Here is a 10,210-nt window from a genome sequence, read left to right as displayed (position 1 = left end):
TAGAAATGTCTCACACTGACCACAAGGGGGAGCAGATTAGAGATGGCTGGGTTTGGGCAAATGGCCTATCACTGTTGCAAAAAACTACCAGCAAGAAGCCCAGTATTGTATGGCATGGACCGAACCTCCCTATAAAAACAGCTCTTTTTGCAGAGTTTTTCATTTTATCAGTTTGTGTTCTTTTCAACAATCACCTTAATAAGTAAGTAGAAAATAGGAAATCAGGAAAGAATATGTGAAGCACAAATTCAGTCAAGAATTTTTGAGCTCTTAATATTTACCATATGGATTTGTAAAGAATATTTTAATAATACTTTTAAAGTTTTAGTCATTTCTTTTTTCTTATTTATTTGCTTTTACAGGCCCTGCCTTGAAGGAGTTCTCAGTCTAGAAAAACAGTTCCATAAAGAACAACTCCAGTATGACACTGTAAAAATTGTAATTGCACTATGGACAAGAGTGAATCAAAGTATAGAGGATGGAGCTTCATTGATTAAAGGAGACAATTAGACTAAGTATCTGATTAAGAAAGGAAGAGTGTTTATAGAACATCCTCAGAAAGGCTATATAAATGACTCAAAGTTATTATAAGTGGAATTTCTGGATATTTTACATCTATGTACAGTGCCACTGTGTTTAGAGTTGGAGGCTGGGGTCAGAAGCTCATTTATCAATTCATAGAGGCTGTGGCCTCTTCCCCGACCTCTAGGTTCTAAACAAACTGACTGTCCTCTGGACCTCTGGAAGACAGACCACATTTCTTACCAAAATTTAGGACCTGTAGTCTGACAGATATAAATGCCTTTATGAGGAAAATGGCTTGAAAATTTAAAATCAGTATTCTCACAGAAAATTCAGGATATATAGTTGCCGTAACCACCAAAGGTCCATGAGCTTCCTCAGGAAAAAGATAAGTTTCCTTTATGCACAAGGCAGTCCTTTGGCCTAAAAATTAATGTGCTAAACAGTAAATTGTAAACCAGTACCTAATCACCTCCAGGCTAGTTCAAACTCATTTCCTGTCAGCTGTACTCATGAGCCTCAATTGATCTCAGAGAATTTCCACTGTCAATGTGACCCACAAATTGAGAATATATTAGTAAGATCTAGCAAGGTTGCTAAAAAATCTATAAAGTTCTTTGTTTTTCTTTGATCTACCCGAAGTCTACAAATATTTATATTTTCTCCAGCTTTTACTAGAGGAATTAGTCACCAGATATTTCCATCTCTCCACAATCTGACACATGGTCAGACTGCACTTTCTCAAGCCTTTTTGGTTGGTTCAGGCTATGTGAATGTTTCTGGCAAACAAGTTGAAGAAAATGAAATAAATCAAAGCCGTTTAATTGCTGTTTTGAGAGCCTTCAGAGCACTCTGTTCTCTCTGGCACAGAGGTCAGCTATGTTCAAGATGGCAGCTGCTCTGTCAGCCCGAGTGCTTTAGTGATGACAAAAAAATTGGACCTTTCTCTCAACAGGCCTAATTTCCTTAAAGACATATTCCTATAGCCTGGTGTTTTCAATGACTGCCATTGGTTTTCTTATATCACCCTAACACTCTAACACTGTGTCTATCCCTCTTCTCTTTCTTAAAATCATGGGCTATCATCTTCAAGGACAAAATTATGTCCCTAGTTCATTTCTTTACCTATGAGGGAGATATTTTTCCTTCTTCTTTCTCTACAATGGTACCTGAGAATCATTTAAAAAAAGTGGTGCTCAAGAGTAAAATGACAGTGTGGGTGTAGCACAGAAGGAACACCAGGACCCTCTAGATGTTTCTTTGACTCTGAATTCTCATGATAGGAGAAAAACAGAGTGAAGAAAATAATAACTATTAAAATGTATTGCGGCCTCACTGAAGTTGAGATAAACAACATCTGAACCTGTAGAGAATTTTTATAAGAAGTTATTTGAGTCAAACTGAGGACATATGCCAGGGAACAAGATCTCAAATGCTCCAGAGAGTATCAGTTTGCAGAGTCTTTTTATGCATTTTCGATTAAGGGGGGAACATAAGGAAGATTACATTAAGGCGGGGAAAAAGCTAGGAGGGGATGGGATTATAGGACAGTTAACATCATGTGCTCTAATCGTTAGGAGGAGGAGTCTAAAAGGGTGGTCAGGTATTAGAAGGGGTGGAAAAGGGGGGCATTTCAAAGGTGTATTAACCTAGATGTATAGAAACAATGGACAGGGCTTGCTTCAGGTAGAGATAAGCCTTTTACTAAAGAACTTTGTGCGTGGGGTGTGACTACACACCATAACCTGACCAGCTGGGAGTTTATGATTTATCGAAGCACTTCTTTTTTGTCCACACTGAGTGCCAGGCACTGTGTAAAGTGCCTTTCGTGGAATCCTTGCAACTCTTTGGGTAGGTACATCACTACCTATTTAACAGCTGAGGTTTTCAAGGCACAGAGAAGCTGGGTAACTTGCTCCAGATCCCCCAGGCAGCAGGTCTGTTCAAGAGCACATGTGTCTGATCATCACATTACACTTGCCACCTCCTTAGGAAGTGGGTGGGGGCCAGAGCGTGGTTTTTAAAATACTTCTGATGTAGCATTATTAGGTTTGACAAGTTATTAGACTTGAGAAGAGTCAGTGTTTTATTTTTTGTGTGAATGATTTTCATTTAATGACATTTACTTAAGTCATAGTTTTAGAAGTTACTTGTATCCTTAACTTGACTTAACTTTTCACATGTTTCTGTCTTGTCTGTGCAACAAGATTTTAAGCTCTGAAGACAACCCTTTGAAACCCTATGGTGTCTAGGACAGTGCCACCCATATAGCAAGTGCTTCAGGGATGACCTAGTAGTACGAGTTTCTAGGAGCAGAATTCCATCACGATTTCCTCCCTCCCTCTCATCCTGCCTGCGGTTATTTTTTTCTTAATTTATTAAAAATTTTTCTAAGATTTTAAGAACAAAATTGAGAAGGTACAGAGATTTCCCCAATATTCCCTGTTCACACATATGCATAGTCTCTCCCGTTATCAAAGTATATCATATCGCTCACCAGAATGGTATTTTTTTTTCACTAAGGATAAACCTACATTAACACATCATAATCACCCAAAGCCCGTAGTTCACATTAGCCCACAGTTCACAGGGTTCATTCTAGGAGTTAAACATTCTGTGGGTTATGTATAATAACTTACAGCCATCTCTGTAATATAGAACAGGGTACTCTTACTGCCCTAAAAGTCCCCCGTGCTCTGTCAGTTCATTACTGGCTCATCCTCCCTCAGGAACCACTAGTCATTTTATGGTCTTCATAGTTTAGCCTTTTCAAGAATGTCACATAGTTGGAATCAGGTATTTAGCCTTTTCAGGTTGGCTTCTTTCACTTAGAAATATGCATTTAGGTTTTTAAAATATCTTTTCATAGTTTAATAGCTCATTTTTTAGTGCTGAACACTATTTTATTATTCACACTTCGTTTATTCATTCACTTGTTGAAGGACCTCTGTGTTGATTCTAAGTTTTGGGCATTGTGAATAAAGCTGCTATAAACATCTTTGTGCAGCTTTTAGTGTAGACATAAGTTTTCAAGTGAATACTAAGGAGCATGATTGCTGGCTCATATGGTAAGAGTATGTTTAGTTTTGTAAGAGACCATCAAACTAACTTCAAAAGTGGCTGAATCAATTTGCATCCCCATCAGCAATGCATGAGAGACAGTTCCTGTTGCTTCAAATAGTCCCCCAAATTTTGATTATTCTAAATGGTATGTAGTGATGCCTCATTGTTGTTTTAATTTACATTTCCCTGATGACATATAATATGTAATGTCTTTTCATATGCTTATTTGTCATCTGCATATCTTTTTTGGTGGGGTGTCTGTTAAGGTCTTTGGCATTTGTTTGTTTGTTTATTTAATCCTCACCTGAGGAAATGCTTAGTGATTTTGGAGAAAGGGGAAAGGAAGGAGAAAGAAAGGGAGAGAACCATCAATATGAGAAACATCAATTGGTTGCCTCTTCTAGGTGCACCAACCAGGGCTGAACTTGCAACCCAGGCATGTGCCCTGACAGGAAATTGAACTTGCAACCTTTCAGTTTATGGAATGATGTTCCAACCAACTGAGCCATACCAGCCAGGACAATCTGGTCCATTTTCAAATCAAGTTGTTTGTTTTCTTATTATTGAGTTTTAAGAAACTCAACTTTGTATATTTTAGGTAACAGTTTTTTTTCAGAGGTGTCTTTGGTAACTTTTTTTCTCCCCATCTGTGGTTTATCCTTCCATTCTCTTAATGATGTCTTATGCAGAGCCGAAGATTTAATTTTAATGAAATCTATATTTTCTTTTTTTAAATATTTTATTTATTTATTTTTAGAGGGGAAAGGAAGGAGAGAGGGAGAGAAATACTAATGTATGGTTGCCTCTCGTGCATCCCCAGCTGGGAACTGGCCTGCAACCCAGGCATGTGCCCTGACTGGGACTCGAACCACGATTGTGTGGTTTGCAGGCCCACGCTCAATCCACTGAGCTACACCAGCCAGGGCGAAATCTATATTTTCTATTATTTTTTTCATGGATTGTGTCTTTGGATTGTGTTTCTAAAAATTCATCGTCAAACCCAAAGTCATTCAGGTTTTCTTTTGTGTTAACTTCTAGGAGTTTTATATTTTACATTTATGTCTGTGATCCATTTTGAGTTATTTTTTGTGAAGGGTGTAAGGTTTGTGTGTGCATGCACATATATAGTATATATGTGTGCATATATATATGTGCATATGTATATAGATATGCATCTATAGTATATATTCACATATGTATGTGTATACATACATGTATATATGTGCACACACACACACACACACACACACATGAAGGTCTGGTTGTTTTAACAAGTCAGCCCTGGTTGGTGTGCCTAGAAGAAGCAACCAACTGATGTTTCTCATATTGATAGTTCTCTCCCTTTCTTTCTCCTTCCTTTCCCCTTTCTCCAAAATCAATAAGCATTTCCTCAGATGAGGATGAAATAAATAAATAAATAAACAAACAAACAAATAAATAAATAAAGACTATGTGTTGAAAAGAATGTTTGCTCCATTACATTGCCTTTGTTCCTTTGCCCAAGGTCACCTGACTATATTTTGGGAGTGTAATTTCGGGCTTTCAATTCTGCTCCATTATTTATTTGTCTATTCTTTTACCAATGTTACACTGTCTTGATTACTGTAATTTTACAGTTAATCTTTTTAAAAATCATTTTTATTATTTAATTAAAGTTGATATACAATATTATATTAGTTTCAGGTATATACACCAGTGATTAGACATTATATAACTTACTCAGTGATCAGCCTTATAAATCTTGCACCCATCTGACACCATACGTAGTTATCAGGATATTATTGACTGTATTCTCTATGTTGTACTTTATATCCCCATGCCTAGTCTGTAACTACCCATTTGTATTCCCTTCACCTTACTCACCCATCCCCCAATACCTCTCCTATATGGCGATCGTCTAAATGTTCTCTGTATCTATGAATCTGTTTCTGTTGTGCTTGTTTATTTATTTGGGTTTTTAGATTTCATTGTTGATGGATATGTATTTATTGCCACTTTATTGTTCATATTTGTGATCTTTTTTTTTCTCAGAAAAGACCCTTTAACTGGTTTGATGGTGATGAACTCCATTAGCTTTTGTCTGGGAATATCTTTATATGTTATTTGATTCTAAATGATAGCTTTGCTGGGTAGAGTAATCTTGATTGGAGGTCCTTGCTTTTCATCACTTTGAATATTCCTTGCCAATCCCTTCTTACCTACAAAGTTTCCATTGAGAAATCTTCAGACAGTCTTATAGGAGCTCCCTTGCAGGTGAGTAACTGCTTCTCTCTAGCTGCTTTTATGATTCTGTTTTTGTCTTTAAACTTTTTAATTTTAATCATAATGTGTCTTATTGTGGGCCTCTTTTGGTTCACTACATTTGGGATTCTATGTACTTCCAGGACTTCTATGTCTCTTTCCTTTACCACATTAGAGAAGTTTTCTGTCATTATATTTTTAAACAGGTTTTCAATTTCTTACTCTCTCCCTTCTTTTTCTGGCACCCCCGTGATGCAAATGTTGGTATGACTGAAGTTGTCTCAGAAGCTCCTTACACTATCTTCATTTTTTTGGATTCTTTTTTTCTTTTTGTTGTACTGATGGAATGTTTTCGCTTCCTTATATTCCAAATTGGTGTTTTGATTCTCAGCTTTATTTACTCTACTGTTAATTCCCTACAAATTATTCTTCATTTCAGTTAATATATCCTTCATTTCTGACTTGTTCTTTTTTATGGTTTCCATATCTCCTCATTTTGGTAGCCTCCCTGTATTTGTTTCTATGTATAGTAGTGCTGCTAAATCTTCCAAGCTTGGCAAATGGTCTAATATATTAGGTGCTTTACAGAGCCTAGGGCACAGCCTCTTTGTTCACACAAGCTGGGCAGTCCAGGTACACCCACCTGTGTGAACTGTGTATACCCTCCTGTTATAGTTGAATCTTGAATGCCATTGGTACCTCACTGGGATAGTTTTACCCCCAGGCCAATCAGCTATAAGGACTGGCCATGATCATTAATTCCTGAGGAAGACCAGCTATACAGAGGCCCACCCCACAGAACAGGGCTTCCTTCAGTAAGATGAACAAATCATGCTTTTTCAAAATTTACTTTTATGCAAGGAAACTCTTTCAGTGTGGCTCTGGTGCCCACTGAGTCTGCCCCTTAAGTGTCTCTTGGAAGGTAGTTGGGTGGTGCTTCAATGTGGTTTGAAGTTGTCCACTGAATTCAGTGGCTCTGGGGCCTCCCAGAAGGTGTAGACAAATGTCAACCACTGCCTGTGTTCTGCTCAGGGCCACCTGGCATGAGCTACAAAGTGATCTGCAGGTGGCTGGCTACTACTTGTTTCGGGCTTGGATGTACCTAGGAAAGGCCAAGCTGCAAACAAAAGCCAACTGCCACTAATGCCAGGCCTGGGGATACTTAGCAAGAGGTACAAGACATCCTGAGACCAGATGCTGCTTGTTCAAGAGATTTTAGGAAAGCCTGAAGCATGAGCCAAGACAAGCCATTCTCGTGGAAAAGCCATTGGAAACTGCTTTGGTAAGCAGCAAGTTGATTGTAGTGGGGCCTCAGAGAATCACCAGGGCTGGACAAACAGTGATAATCAGGTTGATGGAGACTCAGATACAGTGCCTGTCTGCCAGCTCTACTGGGAACAGGCTCAGAAAAGGAATAATGGTCCCTGCCATCACTTATGTTTGTGAGAAAGCAACCTCTTCAGCTCTTGCTTTAATGCCAGACAGTTCAGTTCCTTGCAGTATGTCCCTGGTGCCTTTCATGCTGCTGCCACAGTGCTGGTGCTCAGAGGCTGTGTGTCTGAGTAAGTTCACGTACAGGTCCTTCAAGAGGAACTGCCTGGGACTCTAGAAGCCTTCAGTCTCCCTCAGCCTCAATACCTGCTGGTTTTCACAGCCAGAAGTTAGGGGAACTTCACTTGCTGGCACCGGAACCCTGGTGTGGGGCATCAGGCACTCCACTCTTCAGGGATATCCCTCCTGAGTTTTATCTCAGCTGGGCATGGGACTAGCCTGTTCTACATCTGCACCCCTCATACTTGTTTCAATGTAGTCTATTCTTTATATCCTTAGTTGTAGGACTTCCATTCAGCTAGATTTCGGGCAGTTTTGAATGATGGTTGTTCTGTGGTTTAGTTGCAATTTTGTTGCAGTTGTAGAGGGATGCAAGCACCTTACTTAACCATTGTTATGCCACCATTTTGATCAGAAGCCTCTGTAATAAGTCTTGAAGTCAGGTAACATCAGTCCTCCAATTCTGTTCTCAAATATTGTGTTGGCTATTCTGGATCTTTTTCCTCTCCATACAAAGTTTATAATCAGTTGGTAAGTATTCATAAAATACCTTGTTAAGATTTTGATTGAGATCTGGTTTATTTTTTATTTTTTATTTTTTTAATATTTTATTTATTTATCTTTAGAGGGGAAGGGACGGAGAGAAAGAGAGAAGTATCAATGTATGGTTGCCTCTCATGAGTCCCCTGCTGGGAACTGGCCTGTAACCCAGGCATGTGCCCTAACTGGGAATCGAACTGCGTTCATGTGGTTCACCGGCCTGCGCTCAATTCACTGAGCTATGCCAGCCAGGGCAAGATCTGGTTTATTTTTAATAAAATGTAGGTGTATCTTTTATTCATTTTTTGATGTTTTATTGAGGTATGATTGGCATATAACTGGAGGTATCTTTAACACATGCTGTCATTTCCTGTGTAAGGGGTGCTTTGGGATAAGCAGACATTTTAAAGAACTCCTCCATCCTTTTCCTCTCTACATTTTTTCTCTTTCTGCTCCTCCCTCTCCTCTTCCTCCTCCTTCTTTTCCTTTGCTTTCTTCCTTCTCTTCTTCTTCTTATTCCTCATTCTCTTTTTTTTCCCTCTCTTCCTCCTCCTCTTATTCTCTCTCTCAAGCTTTGTCTAGATCCAAGTAGAGGGTAGGATCAAAAGAACAATAAAAACATTTCATGCCTGCCAGGTTTCAAATTTTAGTTACTCTGTTGGGGGTGGGATCTGGAGGCAATTACAACAGAGTGAAAAAAATGATCCAGGAGTCAGGACACAGGCTAGGATTTTGGCTTTTGGCTTTGCTGCTACATACCTGGATGTGTTGTAAAAGTCAGTTGGTCAACATGGAACTCAATCTCTACATCTGTAGGAAATAAAACAGCTAATATTTGTTGAGCATCTCTATAAATCCAGCCACTGTTCTAAAGAATTTACATAAAAGAAAATGAACAAATTATGCTTTTTCAAAGTTTACTTTTATGCAAGGAAACTCTTGCATAAAATTAAGTCTCACATGTCACCCATTATGTAGAGCAGATAAAGGGGGCATACCTATTTTATTTACAAGTTGAAATGTGTAATATTTTCTTATGAGACAATTAAAGAGATCACAGTTTGTGATCTTCACTGCATCAAACTCTGATCTATAACACATATAAGTTATGTTCATTTTCTTAGTTTTCAAAGTAACTTAAAGATTTTAGTTAAATATTTGTAGATCCCCTAAAGCCCTTCTGTGGGATCCTTGGTTTCCACAGAGCACAGTTAAAAACTGGATAAGTTTATAACTCAGGTTTCTTCTGAACCTCTTATTCTCTCTGTATCTGAGCTTAGATCAGAGGGCAAAAACTGTTGCCAAGAACACACACAAACCAGTCACTTTTCTCCTTCACATAGGAAGATGCCTCCTTTTCTATTTTCCAGCAGACCAAAGCTAATACACCCCCTAAACAATCACTATAACTAATCCTAATTTAGTCTTTCCTCAACAAGTTTTAGTATGTCTGTGACAGTCATAGCTGCTTTGGATTTTGGCTGGACTCCCAGTATGTAAATCTGATATTTCCAGAAGCATTAAGTCAAGCTAAGTAAACTTTTGGATGCCAATAGACCTGAAGACCAGGACATAGAAAGTCTAAAATGATACCACATAGTGAATTTCAACAATGCTATTTGGATGGAGAAAGGGGTTTCCATCTTACTACTTACCTGTGTGATCCTGGCCAGTCACTTTACACTTAGGGACATACTTTCTTGAACCACAGATGAATTTTATGTCCTTGCCAGCTGAAGCCTTCTTTATTCTCTAGTTAGTTAGAGAATAAAGTTAGTCACATGCCTCTGTGACCAGCTATACTGCCTGTATGTCCACTGCTTCTCAGTTATCATTTGGGGTGAATTCATAGACATCTTGAAATTTTTCATGATTTTATCTTTGAATTTGTGTTTTGTTAGAGAAGTCTGAGGGGATAATGGAGAGTGCGCATAAGCAGAAGAAATACACGTATGTCCACCACTGTTCTTTGCCACTCCATTTGCATAACATTCAAAATGTCCACTGGCACAGAATTCTAGTGAACCTGTAATGCTTGGGAGTTCAGCAACACCCAATGCAAGTACAAAGTCAGTGTGTTTATGGTTGAGTAAGCAGGGGTGCTGATAGCTCTCAGAGGCTAAACTTTCTATTTAAATCAGAATGTGCCTCAGTCGCAGAAGGTGATGGTACTCCAGTCAATAATGTTAACATATTCTTTGTTATTCATGCAATTTCTCTATATTAGCTAGCCACTTGTGCTGAAATGATTGCCAGAGAAGGAAAGGGAAAGATAGGACAACCCATAGTTCTT

This window comes from Sturnira hondurensis, unplaced genomic scaffold (assembly GCF_014824575.4).
Source record: "Sturnira hondurensis isolate 20B ecotype Veracruz unplaced genomic scaffold, ASM1482457v3 Scaffold0013537, whole genome shotgun sequence".
In the NCBI taxonomy this organism is placed as follows: Eukaryota; Metazoa; Chordata; class Mammalia; order Chiroptera; family Phyllostomidae; genus Sturnira; species Sturnira hondurensis.
This window is presented reverse-complemented; position numbering follows the sequence as displayed.